This window comes from Pristiophorus japonicus, chromosome 5 (genome assembly GCF_044704955.1).
Source record: "Pristiophorus japonicus isolate sPriJap1 chromosome 5, sPriJap1.hap1, whole genome shotgun sequence".
Taxonomy (NCBI): domain Eukaryota; kingdom Metazoa; phylum Chordata; class Chondrichthyes; family Pristiophoridae; genus Pristiophorus; species Pristiophorus japonicus.
Genome location: NC_091981.1, coordinates 264,247,701 through 264,270,779, shown reverse-complemented (window position 1 = coordinate 264,270,779; position 23,079 = coordinate 264,247,701). Strand labels below are relative to the sequence as shown.

At 45.5% G+C, this 23,079-nt stretch overlaps 1 protein-coding gene across 1 annotated transcript in view; it reads right to left on the bottom strand.

Annotated features, from left to right (window-relative positions):
• Nucleotides 1–23,079, bottom strand: part of vipr2 (vasoactive intestinal peptide receptor 2) — a gene marked incomplete at its 5' end in the record, with an annotated part of 192,328 nt that overhangs the window by 155,498 nt on the left and 13,751 nt on the right. The window lies entirely within an intron of this gene.

The following is a 23,079-nucleotide window of genomic DNA, read 5'->3' as shown; positions in this document are numbered from 1 at the left end:
CGAAGAAGGGTGGGAGGAGACTTGTGTGAAGCATAAACACTGGCATGGACGTGTTGGCCCAAAGGGCCTGTTTCTGTGCTGTACATTCTATGTAATTCTATGCAATCAATAGGATGTATGCACGAGGCAGCAAAAGCATATCAGAGGGATTAATTAGCTCCACAAGACTTAATGTTCATAGTTTGGTAGTGTAATGTTCATTGGATGACTGACCAGCTTGAAGGAATTTCAAGACGATCGCTTCATGCACATTTCTAATAAAATTATTACAATTCGGAGATAAGCAAACTTAAACCACAGTGAGAGTTCCAAATTCAAAGAACTTGTAGATTCACCTCTCACCTGTAAATATTACCGTAAATTTATTTCTAGTAGTTTATGTTTCACTTATAATTTTCTAATTTGCTGTGTTTAATAAAGTTTAGGGTCTACTTTAGTAAGTTTAACATTTAAAGATTTCAGAGGAATTTCTGCACCAAATATGAAGAGAAAGTTGACCTTTATTTTTAACATCAAACATTTCAGTAAATACTGTACAAGTGTTAGGAGGTCAGACTAACACTTTGGGAAAGGACACATGCTCCCAACCTTGCCACATATTGCCTCACCTTATTTATCTTTGCCAAAAATCATTAATAAAGGGATCGCTCAGCCGTGCGTTTCAGTCACAGTCCAAGAGAGAAAGATGAAACGCGTGAATGTTGAAAGAAAAAGAGAAAATGCTGGCAATGCACAGCAGCTGAGATGACCCATGACATTCTGGGAGACCTTTACCAGAAGCAGCATGGTCAGGCCCTCATATAGCACCCGCTCAAGAATATAAAGAGAGGAGAGGGAGTTCAACAGTTCGAATATTCAAACTACTTCGACAAAGCAATGTTCCGAGTAGATTCTGAACACTGATCTCCATGGGCCCCTCTCCCCTCCCTTGCCCTATTTGTTTTATTGGGCGGGTCTGGATTTGTCTTTCTCACTCCTGTAAAGGTGCTTCCCCAGCCTTTTATTTTCTTCACTCGTGGGATGTGGGCGTCGTTGCCTGTTGTGTATGCAGTAACTGTTAGACTGAGTACTGGTTAACTCCAAGAGGTATGACCTTGGCTCTGCTTTATTAAGGCCCAAAGTGACTAATATACAAAATGGCTGACCTTTTATACTTGGGCTGCACACCAATGGCCTCCAACAGTGACGCCATCTAGTGGCTAGTGATCTCAAAAGTACATACATGACAATAACCCACTCTGAGATATTAACACAGTCTTTTACAATTTGAGATAGTGTGGTGTTTTACGCTCCCGGGTTGACCGTCTCAGTTCAACTCCAGCCTTGGGTGAGTGTTCAGAGTCTGTTGTGACTGGTGGCTGGGTGGCTGACCTGGTGGGAATGGCAATGGCCATGTCAGGGATTGAAAGTCCATTATCATTGAACATGTCAGTGATTGAAAGTCCCGATTCACTGATGACCACCGAGTCCTCTGATGACTGGAGGTAGGTTGGTTGGTCGTCGATTATCTCTTCATCCGACTGTTCCGGTTCGTCTGTGTGCCGCAGCTTTGTCTGATCCATATGTTTCCTGCATGTTTGCCCATTTTTGAGCTTGACAATAAATACTCTGTTGCCCTCCTTGGCCATGACAGTACCAGTGATCCACTTGGGACCCTGACCATAATTCAGAACACATACAGGATCATTTACAGAAATATCGCGTGGCACAGCTGCGCGATCATGATACCTTTGCTGACTTTGTCTTCTATATTCAATATGATTATTCAAGTCGGGGTGTACAAGATATAGCTTGGTCTTAAGACCTTTCTTCATCATTAGTTCAGCAGGTGAGGCCCCGGTAAGCATGTGTGGTCTTGTCCTGTAACTCAGCAATATGCATAACAGGCAGATCTGCAGTGACCCTTGGGTTACTCACTTCACACTCTGCTTCATGATTTGGACAGCACGTTCTGCTTGCCCATTGGATGCAGGATTGAATGGTGCTGATCTTACATGTTTGATACCATTGAGGTTCATGAACTCTTGAAACTCCTGACTGGTGAAGCACGATCCGTTGTTGCTAACAACGATGTCAGGCAAACCATGTGTCGCGAACATGACACTGAGATTCTCAATCGTAGCTGTGGATGTGCTGGATGACATGATTATACACTCTATCTACTTCGAATATGCATCCACCACAACTAAAAACACCTTCCCCAGGAAGGGACCTGAAAAGTCTATGTGGATCCTGGACCATGGTTTCGACGGCCATGTGCCACTCTGCCGAACATCGAATCAATCATATTTACAGTACTTGCCGAGTTTCGATTTTTCACTGATATCTACTTTAGATTTTATCCGTCATCATGCATGTCTGAGTGATCGTGATGGCCCTGTTCAAATCCAATGTCTTCACCGCCAGTAGTTTACGCAGGATCACCTCGTGGTTGATGCCGATTACAAAAAAGTCCCGCAGCATGTCTGCCAACACAGCCCCGAACTTACACGGTCCGGCTAAATGTCTCAGGTCGGCAACGAATTCCACCGTATTCTGGCCCTCTGAGCGAACGTGTGTGTAAAATCTGTATCTCGAGATGATGATGCCTTCGTCTGGCTTAATGTGGTCCTGTACCAGTGTACACAATTCTTCATACATCTTCTATATTGGACTCACAGGCAGGAGTAAATTCTTTATCAGACCATAAATTTTTGGACCGCAAACCGTGAGGAACACCGCCCGGCGCTGATCTGCGTCGCCGACCTCCTCCATTTTGTTGACCACGAAGAACTGGCTCAAACGGCTGCCCAATCTTCTCCTTCCACGAATCACTCCAACAATCCAATTGTGCTCATTTTTGTATGCAAAGGCTCTTGTTGCCTCGTCGCCAAATGTTGTGTATGCAATAACTGTTAGACTGAGTACTGTTTAACTCCAAGAGGTATAACCTTGGCTCTGCTTTATTAAGGCCCAAAGAGACTAATATACAAAATGGCTGGCCTTTTATACTTGGGCTGCATACGCGTGCATGCAGCCCAATGGCCTCCAACAGTGATGCCATCTAGTGGCTAGTGATCCCAAAAGTACATACATGACATTGCCAAGGCCAGCATTTATTGTCCGTGCCTAATTGCCCTTGAGAAAGTGGTGGTGAACTTCCTTCTTGAACCACTGCAGTTGGTCCCTGCACACAAATGGTGGTAGAAGTTTGGAACTCTCTTCCGCAAACTGCAATTGATGCTATATCTATTGTCAATTTTAAATCGGAGATTGATAGCTTTCTGTTAACCAAAGATATTGAGGGATATGGGCCAACGGTGGGTATATGGAGTTAGGTGGCAGATCAGCCATGATCTAATTGAATGGTGGAACAGGCTCGAGGGGCTCAATGGCCTACTCCGGTTCCTTTGTTCCTATGGTGAAGGTGCTCCCACAGTGCTGTTAGGTAGGGTGTTCATGGATTTTGACCCAGCAACGATGAAGGAGTGGTGATTTCCAAATCAGTGTCACTTGGAGAGGAACACTGGAGATGGTGGCATTCCCATGTGCCTGCTGCCCTGTCCTTCGAGGTGGCAGAGGTCCAAACAATGTCAGTTCTGATGGAGGACCCGCATCTGAAAGTTAGCCTCTCTTTCTTAAGTGGCAGCGGGCCAGATTATTTTTGTGGGCCCCAGCGTCTGCTGTCAGAGTACAAGGGGGCAGTCATGAGTGGTGTGAACGGGATGGGAAGGATTAAGTCCACACGGGTGCGCTGGGCACCAAGGTTGTGAGAAAGGGAGATGGGGCAGTGAGGGTTGCTACTCGTAAGAAGGCAGCAATGGGTGCATTGGTGGGTCCTTCCGAAACCTGTCACCCAGTCATGCTAACTTTTATTGCTCCCTTCTGAGGGAGAGGGCTAGGAGGGCAACCATGGGTTTATCCAAGAGTGATTCAAGCCTGGAACTGTGGCAGGTGAGTAAGAGTGATTGGTTGGGGGCAGAAGGGAGGAATAAAAGTTAGCATGACTGGGTGACAGGAAAGGGTGCAGAGATTTTAAAAATCAAAGACTCGGTGTGGCAGCCTATACGCTTTATTTTTCTGTGAGAGAAGCCGGAGCCATTGTTAGTCTGAGTGGTGGAAACTGCCTCTTACACAGGCTTGATTTCATGATCTGCCTTCCTTTTGCTTTCTTATTTATTCTGACTTTCCTGCTATATTTTATTTCTGTAGTTCTGGTACAGTTTCTTTGTGTACACACAACTGCGAATTAATTTAAGTCTAATTATTCCCTTCCTTTGTGTTTTCGCTAAACTAATATCACAATTTAATGCTTTTCCACTCCTTATGGTGATTTTATTAAGTTTAACAGATGAGAAAATATATTGCATTGTCATGATATCATGAATATGTACTAATAATAGAAGTACTAGAATAACAGCATTCAAAATCTCATGTAGATGTGAGATGTTTCATCTGTTCATTTTGGCCTGGTTTATGAGTTGTGGGTGTTGTGTGGCGTCCCAGTGTGTGCTCAGGTTAAGATATACTGACCTTGTCTGATGGAGACTGTAATGTTTAGAAAATCCAGTGCCTTTAAAATACTGCTGTTTAAATGCATCTGTGATGCGAAATGATCTGTGATGTAGACACGTCACACAGATTTCGCAGATATTCAGGCCTGTGATCAAAAGACTCCCAAACTGAGTACTTCCAGTCGGTGTTTATGTAAGGTAACATTCCTGAATATTCCTGATACATCAACAGTAATCCAATTCAAGTCCGACACTAGAGTGAGTGCAGTAGAAAAGACTGCCTAGTTTGTGAATACAAGTAAAATGAAGAAGTAATAATTTATTCTCAAGAGAAAAGATAAGCACACAAGTTTAAGCTAGGTCATTGAGACGCTTTGAATTATGCATGTTTGTAGTTAGTCATCATCATCATAGGCAGTCCCTCGAAATCGAGGAAGACTTGCTTCCACTCTAAAAATGAGTTCTTAGGTGATTGAACAGTCCAATACGGAAATTACAGTCTCTGTCACACGTGGGACAGACAGTCGTTGAAGAAAAGGGTGGGTGGGACTGGTTTGCCGCATACTCCTTCCGCTGTCTGCGCTTGGATTCTGCATGCTCTCGGCTCGAGGTGCTCAGCGCCCTCCCAGATGCACTTCCTTCACTTAGGGCGGTCTTTGACCAGAGACTCCCAGGTGTCGATGGGATGTTGCATTTAATCAAGGAGGCTTTGAGGGTGTCCTTGAAACGTTTCCTCTACCCACCTTGGGCTAGCTTGCCGTGTAGGAGTTGCGAGTAGAGCGCTTGCTTTGGGAGTGTTATGTCAGGCATGTGAACAATGTGGCCCGTCCAACGAAGCTGATCAAATGTGGTCAGTGCTTCGATGCTGGGGATGTTGGCCTGGGAAAGGACGCCAATGTTGATGCTTCTGTCCTCCCAGGGGATTTGCAGGATCTTGCGGAGACATTGTTGGTGGTATTTCTCCATGACTTGAGGTGTGTACTGTACATGGTCCATGTCTCTGAGCCATACAGGAGTTAGTAATCATTGTGTTAACAACCTGAAAATGATGATTTTACTCTAAACTAATAATGTATTGATGATAACTAACAATTTACATTTTTTAAAGGCAGTGCTACATATTAAATATTGTTACGGAAATGAATTGTTGCGATGTCTTTCCTTGAATTGTTCACAGTTGCTGTTTGTGATCCAGGGCACTGGGCTGAATTAAGCAACAGCTAGATGCTTGAAGAAGGTAGGGCTGGTATTTCTTCTTCTTCAACTTGCATTTAAATCGTGCCTTTAATGTAGTAAAATGTCCCAAGGTGCTTCACAGGAGTGTTATCAAACAAAATTGGTAATTAGCCACATAAGGAGATATTAGGACAGAGCTTGGTCAAAGGGGACCATCCTAAAAAGTTCCATATCCTGAATTCAAGATGCAACAGGGTTTAAAGCTCTATTACTATAATAGACCCTTTGGAATTGAAAATAAAACATACTTACACCAGAACTTCAACCACAAATACAAACAGCCAAATACTGTAATTCTGCCTGTCATCATTTTCCCTATTTTTTCTGCTCATTTTTCCACTATTTTTATTGTAACTTTAATTGTACTGATCTGGAGCTTTCACAGAATTCCAATCAACAGGCAGAGAAATAGCACAGCAATGTTTAAACCTCTTCTAACACTAAAGAAGATGACATGGGCCCGAAATTCAGTACTGCTGGAAAGCTGCTGCTCCCCCCACCTTTTTGGGGCAATTAGCGGCAAAATATTTTATATGGGCCACCCCATATTCAGCTTCAAAAGTGAAAAAATGAGCTCCAGCGCTAATGAACCCTTCCAAAGTAGATTTTTCAGTGATGTGGCTGTCTTAATTTGAGCATTATAACCATTGAGAAATTCAGCATGCAGGTAAGGGTTTCTAACCAGCCAGCTGCAGACCAAGGTTTGCAGCAAGGCCCTGAGGAGGGAAGGAGTTTGGAAGGAGTTTGGAAGGATGGCTGGTGTAAGAGATGCAAGGAGAGCCAACAGGTTCACTGATATGGAGCTGGAGACACTGATGGATGGTGTGGAGGACAGAAGAAGAATACTGTTTCCCGATGTGGCAGACCGCTAGTACATAATGCATGGAGGGAGATTGCAGGGGAGGTGTCAGGCACCTCCATATATGTGAGGACGCACCCTCCCAGGAGGGTGCTGGCCAGTCTGCACCCAGCCCTTCCAGCCCCAGAGGTGTTCCAGGGCATCCTAGAAGGACAGCTGTAGGTCCCTGACAACAACCACAGCAGTCTTCCTGGACCCATGATGCAGCCACAGGTATGACAGTCAGGCATAGTGTTAGGGTAGTTACACGTAACTGGTGTTATAGTGAGAGGCACAGGGGGGAAAAAGGATTACAGTATTATTATATTGTTCTTTATGTTCTGTTTTTACAGTGATTTGGATAATTTGATAAATCTTTATTTTTGGCACATATATCTGGCCAGGTGTTTCATCTGGTAGTGGGCAATTCTGCGTTAAGGCACTCATTGCGATGGCCATTGAAAGTGGGACCTGAAGGATTATGTGTGGATAGGATTATCTGAAGAGAGCAGCAATGAGATGCAGCTGCACCTCCCTTCCAGAGTTGTGATGGGTCGATGCCTTCTAGCTCTGGGGCGATGGGGATCCTCCTCTTCCTGCACCTCCTCCTCCTCCTCAGGTGGTACTGCTGGCTCGACCTCCAGCGGCTATCCCCTCATGATGGCCAGGTTGTGCAGCATACAGCAGACTACGATGATTATGGAGACCTGTTGAGGAGAGTACTACAAGGTGCCACCAGAGCACTCCAGCCACCGGAACCTCTGCTTAAGGATCCCTATGCACTGCTCAGTGATGCTCCTGGTGGCCCAATGAGCGTCATTGTATGCATGCTCTGGCGATGTCCTGGGGTTCTGCAGTGGAGTGAGCAGCCAAGTGGACAGGGGATATCCTTGTCCCCAAGCAGCCAACCGTAATCCTGATTCAGACCGATGAATACGGCGGGCACACTGGTCTGACGCAGGATGAACACATCGGGCTGCTGCCTCCCTTGCCCACTGCCTGTCTGCACGGTGCTGTTGGCGACACCTTCTCCTGCTTCTGACCAGGTGTACCAGGTGTTACCCTCCCAACACTCCTTCCATCCTCAGGGTGAACCCAGCCAAGCAGATCTCTGCAGTCCACAGGCCTCCACTAAAGAGTCGGACCAGGTTGTAGAAAAGTCTGTGGAAACCTCTGAACAGCATTCAGCAAGTTTAATGGAGCCAAAACAATTAATAAAACTATTTCAAAAGCAAAATACTGCGGATGCTGGAATCTGAAATAAAAACACTAATATATAATAAAACTATTTCGCTGCCAAACGGACCCGATCGAGGCAAAATTCCAGCGGTGCCGCATTCATGCGCCGACTGGAAAACCTCGCTGGAGCACTGCTGAAGAAGTCCTCGGTTTTTGCTGCTGAATATCGCGGGCATGGCCGTTTTCCAGTGGCCCACCCGCTGATGACCTCACCACGCCACTAACTCCTTTAGCGCGGCTTCACTCCGCCAATTCCGGCGGAATTGCGCACTGCTCAAATCCCCCTCGAATTGAATATGACTCGGGGAGGGAAAAACACCCCGATTTTTTCAATCGGATGCCCAAACCCCTCTGTCCCTTCAGGGATGGTGAATTTCGGCCCCCAAGTGTAGTCAAGCCGTGTGAGATCATCCACAACTCTTACTTTAGAGCCGCCTTGACTTCCAGGTTACGCAGCCATGTCAATAAGCATCTGAAACTACATCACACGGATATGAAAATCAGAGTTTAATGGGGGGCATAAATAAATAAAGCTCAGACCTTCAATTTCAGTAGATGTATCTACTTGGTCACTCAGACTACCATCTAACAAGTGTGGAGGATGCAATTTGTCTGCAAACAAGGTACTTGCTTTAACATCATCTTTCTGCTTTGTAGGAAAACAAAATGGTAGAAGCATTCTTCTAAACTCGAAAAAAAAATCTAATTGTGATAGAGTAACATTTTCATATCACTATTGGCATGATGTTATCTACCCTTGGCCCCCTCCTATTTCTCATCTACACGCTGCTCCTTGGCGACATCATCCAAAAACACAGCGTCAGTTTCCACATGTACACTGATGTCACCCAGCTCTACCTCACTACCACTTCCCTCGACCCCTCCACAGACTCAATAGTGTTAGACTACATGTCTGGCATCCAGTTCTGCATGAGCAGAAATTTTCTCCAATTAAATATTGGGAAGACCAAAGCCATTGTTTTCTGTCCCCGCCAGAAATTCTATTCCCTAGCCACTGACTCCATCCCTCTACCCAACATCTGGCTGAGGCTCAACCAGACTGTTCGCAACCTTGGTGTCATAGTTGACCCTGGAATACATAAGAAATAGGAACGGGAATAGGCCATACGGCCCCTCGAGTCTGTTCCACCATTCAATAAAATCAAGGCTGATCTGATCATGGACTCAGCCCCACTTTCCCGCCCGCTCCCCATAACCCCTTATCCCCTTATCGTTTAAGAAACTTTCAACCACATATCCGCAGCATAATTAAGATCGTCTATTTCCACTTCCGTAATCTTTCACAACAACAACAACTTGTATTTATATAGCGCCTTTAACGTAGTGAAACGTCCCAAGGCGCTTCACGAGAGAATGATAAGATTTTTAAAAATTTGACACTCAGCTGCATAAGGAGAAATTAGGGCAGGTGACCAAAAGCTTGGTCAAAGAGATAGGGTTAAAGGAGCGTCTTGAAGGAGGAAAGAGAGGTAGAGAGGCGGAGAGGTTTAGGCAGGGAATTCCAGAGCTTAGGGCCTAGGCAACAGAAAGCACGGCCACCAATGGTTGAGCGATTATAATCAGGGATGCTCAAGAGGGCAAAATTAGAGGAAAACAGACATCTCGGGGTGGTGGTTGGGGGGCTGGAGGAGACTACAGAGATAGGGAGGGGCGAGGCCATGAAGGGATTTAAAAACAAGGATAAGAATTTTGAAATCAAGGCATTGCTTAACTGGAAACCAATGTAGATTATCGAGCACAGGTAGGAAACAGGCAGCTGAGTTTTGGATCACCTCTAGTTTACGTGGGGGACCAACCAGGAGTGCTTTGGAATAGTCAAGTCTAGAGGTAACAAAGGCATGGATGAGGGCGTCCATACCAGCCGACCAAGAGCTATCCAGTCTAATTCCACTTTCCAGCTCTTTGTCCATAGTCCTGTAGGTTACGGCACTTCAAGTGCACAATGTGGGAGTGCAAGCAAACATTTCTGAAACTCTTTGCTTCGGTGCAGTCTGGAGAAATCAAAAGGGTTAAAAGTTGAAGATTGAAGTGTGGATTAAAACCAGGATGTTTGGATCGAAACAGGCTGCAAGACAATGAGTGGCTGGTCATTTGTCTGTATGTTGAGTGTTTGAGTGTAACTTGTTACTATGCGAATAATAATCTGAGTTGTGTATAGTAATTCACGACATTGTCTGTATTTGAGTGTACCTTGTTACTATGCGAATAATAATTTGATGACATCGTCTGAATGTTAAACGATCTGGTTTGTGTTTAGTAATTCAGAAAGCAGTTGGCCGTGATTTCAGGATAATGCCATTTTGAGTCTACATCATCTGCATGTTAATTGTCTAAATGTACTATGCAAAGAAAGAAGAGCTCAAAGGCTTTTTTGATTTAAAGATGAGAGTTAGACACTGGACACTAGACACTGGAATCTCGGAAGGTATGTGTCACAAGCAGTCATGGAAATTGGAAGAGCTGTCTTTGTGATGTGTCTCAGTAACTTTCATACTGGGTTTGTACAGTATGAATGTCTGAATAAAAGACCTGATCCTGAATTTACTACAACTGAGTGTGTGTGCAATTCGACGTTTAAAGCAATGAAGCGAAAAGAGCAAGACAGCCGTACAACACACATCCAAGTACTTTGTAAATGTGGTGAGGGTTCCTGCCTCTACCACCCTTTCAGGCAGCGTGTTCCAGACCCCCACCTCTCATATCTCCTCTATACCTCCCCCCAATTACTTTAAATCTATGTCCCCTGGTTGTTGACCCCTCTGCTAGGGGAAACAGGTCCTTCCTATCTACTCTATCCAGGCCCATCCTAATTTTATACACCTCAATCAGATTTCCCCTTAGCCTCCTCTGTTCCAAAGAAAACAGACCCAGCATCGCTAATCTTTCCTCATAGCCAAAATTCTTCAGTCCAGGCAACATTCTTGTACTTCTCCTCTACACCCTTTCAAATACAATCAAACCTTTCCTGTAATGCAGTAACCAGAACTGCATACAATACTCCAGCTGTGACCTAACCAGTGTTTTATACAGTTCAAGCACAACCTCCTTGCTCTTGTATTCCATGCCTCGACTAATAAAGGCAAGTATTCCATATGCCTTCTTAAACACCATCTACCTGGCCTGCTACCTTCAGGGATCTGTGGACCTGCACTCCAAGGTCCCTTTGTTCCTCTACACTTTTCAGTGTCATACCATTTAATGTTTATTCCCTTGCCTTGTTAGACCTCCCCAAATGCCTCACACTTATCCGGATTGAATTCCATTTGCCACTGATCTGCCCACCTGACCAGTACATTGATACCTTCCTGCCATCCGCAGCTTTCTTGTTCATTATCAACCACACAGTCTATTTTAGTGTCATCTGCAAACTTCTTAATCATACCCCCAACACTTAAGTCCAAGTCACTGATATATATCACAAAAAGCAACGGACCCAGCACTGAGCCCTGTGAAACCCCACTGGATACAGCGTTCCAGTCACAAAAACACCCGCCAACCATTCCCTTTGCTTCCTGTCTCCGAGCCAATTTTCGATCCAACTTGCCACTTTGCCCTGGATCCCATGGGCTATTACTTTCGTGACCAGTCTGCCATTTGGGACCTTATCAAAAGCTTTGCTAAAATCCATATACACTACATCATACGCATTGCTCTCATCAAACTTCCTGGTTACCTCCTCGAAAAATTCAATTAAATTAGACACATATGACCTTCCTTTGACAAATAAATGCTGACTGTCCTTGATTAATCAATGTCTTTCCAAATGAAGATTTATCCTGTCCCTCAGGATTTTTTCCAATAATTTTCCCACCACCGAGGTTAGGCCGACTGACCTGTAATTACTCGGTCTATCCCTTTCTCCCTATTTAAACAAAAGTACAACATTAGCAGCCCTCCAGTCCTCTGGCATCACACCTGTAGCCAGAGAGGATTGGAAAATGATGGTCAGAGCCTCTGCTATTTCCTCTTTTGCTTCTCTTAACAGCCTGGGATACATTTCATCCAGGCCTGGGGTTTTATCCACTTTCAATGCTGCTAAGCCCCTTAATACTTCCTCTCTCACTATGTTTATCTTGTCTAATATTTCACACTCCTCCTCCATCATTGCAAAGTCTGCATCGCCCCACTATTTTGTGAAAACGGATTCAAAGTATTCATTAAGAATCCTACCTACGTCTTCCGCCTCCATGCACACATTTCCTTTATGGTCTTTAGTAGGCCCCACTCTTTCTCTAGTTATCCTCTTGCTCTTAATGTATTTACGAAACAATTTTGTTTTTTCCCTGATTTTACTTGCCAACATTCTTTCATGCTCTCTCTTTGCTTTCCTGATATCTTGTTTAATTGCACCCCTGCACTTCTTATACTCCTCCAGAGTTTCTGCAGTGTTGAGTTCTTGGTATCCGTGAAAAGCTTTCCTTTTTTTCTTTATCTTACCCTGTATGTCCCTTGACATCCAGAGGGCTCTAGATTGTTAGCCCCACCCTTTTTTTTAAGGGAACATACTTGCTCTGTACCCTCAGGATCTCCTCCTTGAATGCCTCCCACTGCTCTGACACTGATTTACCATCAAGTATCCGTTTCCAGTCCACTTTAGCCAAGTCCCATCTCAGCTCAGCAAAATTGGCATTACCCCAATTGAGAACTTCCTTTCCTGGTCCCCCTTTGTCCTATTCCATAACTACCCTAAATCTTACTAAATTATGATCACTAGTATCAAAATGCTCTCCCACTGATACCCCTTCCACCTGTCCCTCTTCATTCCCCAAAACCAAGTCCAGAACCGCCCCCTCCCTTGTTGGACTTGTCACATACTGGCTGAAGAAGTTCTCCTGAATGCATTTTAGGAATTCTGCACCCTCTATACCATTCACACTATCTTTTTCCCAGTTAATATTAGGGTGGTTAAAATCCCCCACTATTACAACTCTATAGTTTTTGCACTTCGCAGCAATTTACCCACATATTTGTTCTTCTGTCCCTCTCTGACTGCTTGGGGGTCTATAGTCCACTCCCAGTAGTGTGATCGCCCCTTTTTTGTTCTTTAATTCAACTCTTGCTTGATGACCCCTCTAATATATCATCCCTTCTCACAGCTGTAATTGTTTCTTTAATCAATACTGCAACTCCTCCTTTTTAACCCTCCTCTCTATTCCGTCTGAAAACCCTGTAACCAGGAATGTTGAGCTGCCATCCCTGCTCTTCTTTCAACCATGTCTCAGTAATAACTATAATATTGTACTCCCAAGTGTCAATCTGTGCTCTCAGTTCATCTGCCTTATTTCCTGAAGTCCTTGCATTGAAGTATCATCATAGGCAGTCCATCGGAATCGAGGAAGACATTATTCCACTCTTAAAATGAGTTATTTGGTGGCTGAACAGTCCAATACGAGAGCCACAGACTCTGTCACAGGTGAGACAGATAGTCGTTGAGGGAAGGGATGGGTGGGACTGATTTGCCGCACGCTCTTTCCGCTGCCTGCGCTTGTTTTCTGCATGCTCTCGGCGTTGAGACTCGAGGTGCTCAGCGTCCTCTCGGGTGCACTTCCTCTACTTAGGGCGGTCTTGGGCCAGGGACTCCCAGGTGTCAGTGGGGATGTCGCATTTCATCAGGGAGGCTTTGAGGGTGTCCTTGTAGCGTTTCCGCTGCCCCCCTTTGGCTCGTTTGCCGTGAGAGAGTTCCGAGTAGAGCACTTGCTTTGAGAGTCTCGAGTCTGGCATGCGGACTATGTGGCCTGCCCAGTGGAGCTGATCGAGTGTGGTCAGTGCTTCAATGCTGGAGATGTTAGCCTGAATGAGGACGTTGATGTTGGTGCACCTGTCCTCCCAGGGGATTTGTAGGATCTTGCGGAGACATCATTAGTGATATTTCTCCAGCAATTTGAGGTGTCTACTGTACATGGTCCATGTCTCTGAGCTATACAGGAGGGCGGGTATTACTACAGCCCTGTAGACCATGAGCTTGGTGGCAGTTTTGAGGGCCTGGTCTTCAAACACCCTTTTCCTCAGGCGGCTGAAGGCTGCACTGGCACACTGGAGGCAGTGTTCGATGCCATTGTCGATGCCTGCTCTTGTTGATAGGAGGCTCCCGAGATATGGGAAGTGGTCCACGATGTCTAGGGCCACAGCGTGGATCTTGATGACTGGGGGGACAGTGCTGTGTGGTGAGGACAGGCTGGTGAAGGACCTTTGTCTTACAGATGTTTAGTGTAAGGCCCATGCTTTCATACGCCTCAGTAAATGCGTCGACTATGTCCTGGAGTTCAGCCTCTGTATGTGCACAGACGCAGGCGTCGTCCGCGTACTGTAGCTCGACGACAGGGGTTGGGGTGGTCTTGGACCTGGCCTGGAGATGGCGCAGGTTGAACAGGTTTCCACTGGTTCTGTAGTTTAGTTCCACTCCAGCGGGGAGCTTGTTGACTGTGAGGTGGAGCATGGCAGCGAGGAAGATTGAGAAGAGGGTTGGGGTGATGACGCAGCCCTGTTTGACCCCAGTCCGGACGTGGATTGGGTCTGTGGTGGATCCATTGGTAAGGATCATGGCCTGCATGTCATCATGGAGCAGGTGGAGGATGGTGACGAACTTTTGGGGGCATCCGAAACGGAGGAGGACACTCCATAGACCCTCGCGGTAGACTATCAAAGGCCCTTGTAAGCTCGAAAAAGGCCAGGTATAAGGGTCGGCACTGTTCCCTGCATTTTTCCTGTAGCTGGCGCGCTGCAAAAATCATATCTGTTGTGCTCCATAGGGGACGAAATCCAGACTGTGACTCCAGGAGGAGCTCCTCCGCCACAGGAAGAAGACGGTTGAGGAGGATTCTAGCGACGACTTTCCCAGTGGCTGATAGCAGGGAGATTCTTCTGTAGTTTCCGCAGTCAGATTTGTCCCTTTTTTAAAGATGATCACGATTACTGCATCTCTGAGATCCCCCGGCATGCTCTCCTCCCTCCAGCTGAGAGAGATGAGGTTGTGTATTCGCGCCAGCAGTGCCTCTCTGCCATACTTCAATGCCTCAGCAGGGATTCTGTCCGCTCCCGTAGCCTTGTTGTTTTTAGCTGTCTGATGGCTTTTTCTACCTCATGCAATGTTGGGGTCTCACTGAGGTGGTGGCGGGTCGCATGCTGTGGAATGGAGTCGAGAACACTCGAGTCAAAGGCAGAGTCTCGATTGAGGAAATCTTCGAAGTGCTCCTTCCAGCGGGCCCTGACTGCCTCGGTGTCCTTGATGAGTGTTTCCCCGTTCTTGGCCAGCAGTGGGGTGGGGCCTTGGGAGTTTGGGCTGTAGGTGGCCTTGACTGTGGTGTAGAATCCTCGCACATCATGGCTGTCAGCCAGCTGCTGTGTCTCCTGTGCTTTCTCCATCCACCACCTGTTCTTTAGGTCCCGAGTTTTTTGTTGGACCTTGGCCTTAAGCCATCTGTAATGCTGCCTTGCTGCTCCTGATTTGGGTTGTTGTTTATGGTTCAGAAATGCCCTGTGCTTGCGAGCTATTAGCTCTTGGATCTCCTGGTCATTTTCATCAAACCAGTCGTGGTATTTCCTGGTTGAGTGACCAAGTGTCTCTTCGCAGGCACTGGTTATGGAGGCCTGGAGGGCAGACCAAGCACTGTGGGCATTCTGCATCTCGGGGTCATCAAGGCACGCCAGGTTAGCTGTGAAGCACTCACTGTATAGGGCTCTCTTAGCTGGGTCTTTGAATGCCCCGACATTGACTTTTTTGCGGCACTGCTTCTGCTGCCTTCATCGCTTTGGGGCTATGTTTCTATGTTTCTATTAGGCGGTGGTCCATCCAGCAGTCGTCAGCTCCTGTCATGGCGCGGGTGATGCGCACATCCTTGCGATCCCTGTCTCGGACAATGACATAGTCGAGCAGATGCCAGTGCTTGGAGTGAGGGTGGCGCCCTTGGTGGTGGGTGGTCCGAGGCCTGGTTGGGGGCAGGCATTGGGAGGGTCAGTGGCCCAGCGGGGTTTCAGGGTGGGAGGGTAGGGGGGTCACAGCCATGGTACTCACCACGTATTGGAGGTGGAGAAGAGGTCAGGTCGCTGGTGGGGAAGGAGAGCTCCAGTCGTGACTAAAGGAGATGGCGAGGCCAGTCGCCGATGTGGGAGAGGGGGACCCGATTGTCGTTGAGGAGGAGGTCGTCTATCGCCACAGGAGATCCAGCCATCGTCGACGAGGCCCTATATATCATTTAGTATTGCCAAACTCCCCTTGTGTCTATTTTCCACCTTGTTTCCTCTGTCTTCCAAATTCACTTTCTACTGTTACTTCACTGCTGCCCAATTTCATCTTTGCTTCTCTCCCCACTGAATCTATTCTCTGGTTCCCATCCCCCTGCCAAGCACTAGCAAAAGGTCCCACGAGGATACTGGTCCTGGCTCTATTGTGCAGCAACCCGTCCGGCTTCTACAGGTCCCACCTCCCCAAAAACGGTCTCAATGCCTCAGGAATCTTAAGCCCTCCCACCTGCACCATCTTTCCAGCCACGCATTCATCTTCTCTATCGTCCTATTTCTGTACTCACTAGCACATGGCACTGGCAGCAATCCAGAGATTACTGCCTTTAAGGTTCTGCTTTTTAATCTCTCTCCTTGCTCCCTAAACTCTGCCTGCAGGACCTCATCCCTCTTTCTACCTATGTCATTAGTCCCGATATGGACCATGACCTCTGGTTCTTCTCCCTCTCCCCTGTGATATATTCACAGAGCACAGCACACACAGCTCCTAACATGGCAGGCAGCTCTCTCGGAAGCCTCCGGAATCTGCCTGGTTCTGTTTAATTATTAACTCTGTAGTTGCAGTACACAATACGTCCACATCCATAGTGTGGAGCTACAAACATTACAAGCTTACAGACATTACACTTCTCCCTCCTTAATGAAGAAGTTATAACAAACATCATAAATAACTTTCATGTTTATACATAACACAGGATATAAACTTATTTTTTTTCCATATTTACAAATTTAACTTTACCACTTGTTTTCTATTTCGAAGAGGATACTTTTGTTCTCGAACAGAACCTTCCAAACATGGTGTCGATTTCACACTCATTCTTGGCTCATCCTGAGGAACGTTTTCCTCCACGGAATTACCTTGATTTTCATTTGAACTCACTCTAACTTCAGGCTCTTTGTTTTCCTGACTCGGACTCAGAATTTCATTCTGATTCTCTCCTGGATTTGTTTACAGTACATTGGATTAAGGATTTGCTACTGGTGTATCAAAACTATCTGATGAGTCAGAAATAATTGAATCATTCCCACCTTCAACTCCTTCCAATATGAACAAACCTAACCTGTCCATTATCAAACATCTTTACCAAATATGTGCGAGAACCACATATCTTCACCACTCTTCCTAGTAACCACTTTAACCATTTATAGTGATGGTTCTTCACTCTCACCTTCTGGTTTAATTTCATACTTCTCTCTTTTACTCTATCTCTATCATGATTCTCTTTCTGTCTTAATTGTGTCTCTTCTACGGACTGTGCCAAATTTGGCTTTAACAACGAGAATCTGGTTCGTGGCTGTCGTTTGAGAAACAACTCTGCTGGTGTTCTACCAGTAGTTGTATGAGGAGTACTTCGATATGTAATCAAAAAATTAGCCAATTTGTGATCCAAAGACAACTGTCGTTTCCTTGGATTTGGATCTAACATTTGTTTTATGAGGGCACGTTTGACAATTTGTACAGTGCGCTCTGCTGCATCATTCGAAGCAGGATGGTATGGTGGAACCTTGGTATGTTTCACACCATTTTTGCTCGTGAATTGTGCAAATTCTTCTGAACGAAATTGTGGTCCATTATCCGAAACAATTTCTTCAGGGAGGCCAAATGAAGAAAATAATTTTCGTAAAATGTCCAATGTTTTACTTGTTGTTATTTTCCACATTGGAAACACCTCAACCCAATTCGAATGGCTATCAATCACAATGTCCTTCTAACTCAGCAAAATCAATATGTAGCCTTTGCCACACCCCGGGAGGCCATTTCCATGGCTGTAATGGTACTGGTGGTGGTTGTTTGCTTACGGATTGACATGTTGTACACTGACTCACGATGTACTCTATATCTTTATCAAGACCTGGCCACCATAAATAACTGCGTGCAAAACTCTTGGTCAAGCACATTCCCAAGTGCTGGTCATGGAGATCTCCTAATAATTTGGACCTGAATTTATTTGGTATAACCACTCTTGCACCTCACATGATACAATCTTTATCGACTGATAATTCATTTCTACGAATGAAGAATGGATGTGTATCTTTGCCTGTTACCTGGTTTGGCCATCCATTTGCAATATACTCATACACCTTTGACATCACTGGGTCATGTTTGGTTGCTCTACCAATCTCTTCAGCTGTGACTGGCACTTCATCAATGTATGAAAAATAAAACACTTCTTCCCTATCGGGTGTAACTTGTGATGGGGAAGGCAATCTAGACATTGCATCAGCATTACTATGATCAGCTGATCGTCTATATTCAATATCATATGTATATGCTGACAAAATCAAAGCCCATCTCTGCATTCGGGCTGCAGTTAATGTTGGAACTGGGGACTTTGGGTGGAGGATTGCTGTTAGGGGCTTATGGTCCGTAACGATGGTAAACTTACAACCATACAAGTATTAGTGCAACTTCTTGACCCCAAAAATTAATGCCAAAGTTTCCCTTTCAATTTGCGCATAATTACTCTCGCTGGCACTTAGAGTGCGTGATGCAAAAGCAATTGGTCTCTCCTCCCCACTACTTGATATATGAGAGATCACTGCCCCAATTCCATATGGAGAGGCATCACATGCTAGCTTAATCTCCTTAGATATGTCATAATGAACTAACATGGTGCTCTCTACCAATTTGCTTTTACATTCCTTGAATGCTGAATCGCATTCTTTTGACCATTTCCAATGGACCTGTTTTTTCAAAAGTTCATTCAGTGGATATAATACTGTAGCCAAATTTGGTCGGAACTTCCCATAATAGTTCAAAAGACCCAAGAATGAACGAAGTTCAGTGACATTCCTGGGAGTGGGTGCATTTCTAATTGCATCCAATTTTTCCATGGTTGGATGTAAACCATCTTTGTCTACTCTGTACACTAAGTACTCCACTGAGTTTTTAAATAACTCACACTTATGAGCAGACACTCGTACTCTGTGCTTCTCTAGCCATTTGAGGACTTCATTCAATATGTTATTATGAATTTGCCTATTTGGTGCTGAAATTAGTATGTCATCCAAATAACATACTACCCCTTCAATACCTTGCAAAATCTGGTTCATCACCTCTTGTGGTTTATGGTTAATTTATAATCACCACAAATCTTATCTTACCATTGGACTTAGGTGCAACAACAATGGGTGTAGCCCAATTACATCGATCTATCTTACAAATAATATTCTTAGTCTCTTGTCTTTTGAGTTCTTGCTCAACTTTCTCCTTGAGTGCATATGGTACGGAACGTGGCTTGTAGTAAACCGATCTAGCGTCCTTCTGTACCCTGACACTCGCCTTGAAGCCTTGGATCGGACTGCCCGTTTCGCAGAACACCTTCGGATACTTCTTGATAACCTCATCCGTTGATGAAAATCTCGCTTCCACACAGAAAATCTTACTCCAATCCAGCTTCAGTGAGCTCAACCAATTTCTTCCTAGTAAGGCAGGATTGTCTCCTTTCACTACTATTAGAGGCAAGTTCTGAAATTGATCTTTATATTTCACCGGTACGGTGATACAACCTACCACAGGAATTTTCTCTCCCGAGTAGCCTCGCAGCTCTAGCTTGGATTTCTCCAGTTGGAAATCACGCAATTTGTCGAGGTACAGTGACTCCGGTACTACACTCACGGAGGCACCCGTGTCAATTTCCATTGGTATCTTGAATCCCGCAACAGCTATGTGGATTTTGATGCTTTCTGAATCGCTGTCCGTTAACCTCGTACTCCTGATGAAGTGTAACTCTTACATCTCCTCGTCCTGTTGTTGTTCTTCCATGCTATGTAGTCTCTTGGGATTTCGACTCATAGCTTTGAACACTGGACTCATAGCTTTGGAAGCTGGTTTACCCTTCAGTCGGCATGCCTTCGCAAGATGCCCAGTCTTCCTGCAGAAGAAACACTCTGCCTTCACGTATGGACAACTTTGAGCAATGTGTTGTCCCAGGCACCTATAACACGGCTTCGACGCTCTGTTAGAATTTCCAGTTTCTGAGACTTTAGGCCCCCACCGTCTTTTACTTTGAACCTGCAGATGATTTACCTCGGTTGACCGACGGCCGTAATCATTATTTAATTCTCGGGAATATTGTTTGGCCATGCCCATCGACCTCGCTGTCTGACAAGCAATCTCAAAAGTCAAGTCATCCGTCGTCAATAACTTCCTTCTGATCGCATCATTTTTCACCCCACAAACTAAACGATCCCGTGATGCTCGGTTTTGAACATTTCCAAAATTACAGTGCATCAATAGCTTTTTTAATGCCACAATGTAATCACAGATAATTTCATCAGTCTTTTGATTCCGAATCCCGAAACGATAGCTTTCAGCAATTTCTAACGGTTTGGGGTTATAGTGCTGCTCCAGCTTCGTTAAAATCTCTTTAAGCATTGTGTCCTTTGGCTCGTCAGGCACAAGCAGATTTACCAGAGTGTCATACAAAGCCGGACCTGCCTCCGATAAGAAGATCACTCTCTTACGTTCCAACACAGCCCAGTTCTGGACTGCATTGTCTGGAACTTCGACTATGTTATTTGCAGTGAAATACATTTCTAGCCGATCCACATATGCTTTAAAACATTCCTGGTCATGTCTATATTCCCCCAAATGTCCGATTACACCTGCCATTTTAATCTCTAGTGTTCACACCATGTGCTGTATTTTACTTCGGATTTTGTGGCTTTTTTCCAAAGACAGAAACTTCCAAAGTCTCTCTGTCAGCTGGCTGAATCCTTGCCCAACAAAATTTAAGCTTTAAATCATCCGAAAAATCCCATCTCAGTCGTCAAATGTGATATATTCACAGAGCACAGCACACACAGCTCCAAACATGGCAGGCAGCTCTCAACATGGCAGGCAGCTCTCTTGGAAGCCTCCGGAATCTGCCTGGTTCTGTTTGATTATTAACTCTGCAGTTGCAGTACACAATACGTCCACATCCATAGTGTGGAGCTACAAACATTGCAAGCTTACAGACATTACATCCCCTAGAATGTCTTGCAGCCGCCTGGTGACATCCTTGACCCTGGCACCAGGGAGGCAACATACCATCCTGGAGTCACATCTGCAGCCACAGAAATGCCTGTCTGCTCCCCTGACTATTAAAACCCATACTACTATTGCTCTTCCATTCTTCTTCCTCCCCCCGCCATGTGCAGCTGAGCCACCCTTGGTGCCATGGTCTTGGCTCTGGCTGCATTTCCCAGAGGCACCATTGCCCTCACCAGTATTCAGAACAGAATATTGGTTGCAGAGCGAGATGGACTCGGGGGACACCTGCACTACCTGCCTAGTCCTCCTCTTCTGTCTGGTGGTCACTCACTGCCTCTCTGCCTGCACACTCTTAAGCTGTGGGGTGACCACCTCCTGAAACATGCTATCCACGAAATTCTCAGTCTCGCGGATGCACTGCAGTGACTCCAACAACAACTCAAGCTCGCAACCGCCGCTCAAACCCCGAAATGCAGAGCTTGAGTTGCTGCAGCTGGAGACACCTCCTGCACACATGTGTGTGTGTGTGTGTGTGTGTGTGTTGGTATGGGGTAGGTGTGTGTTTGGATGTATTTATGGTGTGTGTATAGAATGCTTGTTTGTTGTTTGTGGTGTGTGTGTGTGTGTTTGTGATGTGTAATGTGTGTGGTGTATTTGTGATGTGTATGTGTTTGTGGTGTGTGTGAGTATTTGTGGTGTCTGTATGTATGTGGTGTGTGTGGTGTGTTTGTGATGTGTTGTGTTTGTGGTGTGTGGTGTATGTGAGTATTTGTGGTGTCTGTGTGTGTGTGGTGTATTTGTGACGTGTGGGTGTTTACGGTATGTGTGCGTGTTTGTGGGTGTTTGCGGTATGTGTGTGTTCGTGGTGTATTTGTGGTGTGTGGCTGTTTGTGGTATGTGGTGTGTGTAGTGTATTTGTGACGTGTGGGTGGTTGTGGTGTGTGTGAGTGTTTGTGGCGTTAGTGTGTGCTTATCACTCCAGGCAGCAGCACGTGCTGGGCGAGGGAGCAGCGAGAGATTGTCTTGCTCTCCAGTCATCTTGGGTAATCCTTGCCACTGAACCAAGACCTAGCTCTGTCAAGCCCGTGTGGTGCCTGGTGTGCAACGGCCACCACATGTTAAAAAAATCCACGCACAGGCATCTTCCACCCTTCAAGATTTAGTTCGGGACCTGGAATTTTAGGTCCTTCATTGAAACACCTGTGAACTTTTTGACGTGGAAGCAAGTCACCCTCGAGTCGAGGGACTGCCTATGATGCTGAGTGTGTGCTGAAAGCTGAAAAGAATATTCAACACTCTGTTACTCTGATTTAATGCTGCCAGGTGATAAGAACTCTGTATATCTGCCAACAGCTCAAAGCATAATCTGAAGGGTCAGTTTTCAGTGGAACACTGGATACACCAGTTCAACAGGGCAAACAAAGATACATTCAAGATCGTGAATGGCAGGTTTAAAAGAGACATCAAGAAGTATTTCTTCACACAGCAGATGCCAACTAGAAACCTCACAAAAACAGAAAGCTTCGAAAAACCTGAAAACTCAAAGAGAATAACGTTGAACTCAAAAACCGTCCTGAACATAGGCATGTAACAAAGGCCACTGCTTTAGGGTCACTAAATATGTTGAATTTTGTTTTTATTACAAGGGATTTCAGAATTTTGGGGCTCATATTTTGCAATTCAGTTTGTTTTTCTGTGGGAATGAAACCCAACGGTCTATCCAATATAATGTGAAAGCAAACAGCTTAAGTAACGTAAATTGCAGGCGTTGATAGTTCCACACCATTGTAATACTGGGAAAGCCAAGGTGGTGGAAAATCGGTTGGAGGCTACTTGGGGCGCTAATGGCGACGAGTCGGTAAATTTTGCGCCGGAAAATTGGTTTGGGACGGCAGGCAAAACATTCAGTTGCTGTGGACTGAGAGCAGCAGGAAGGAGCACGAAGGGAGGCATTCTACACCTCTCTTAGGGTGCCAGGCTGGGTGAGCAACTGAAAATCCATTGCTAAAGAGCTGGCCTCGGAGCGCACTAAGAGA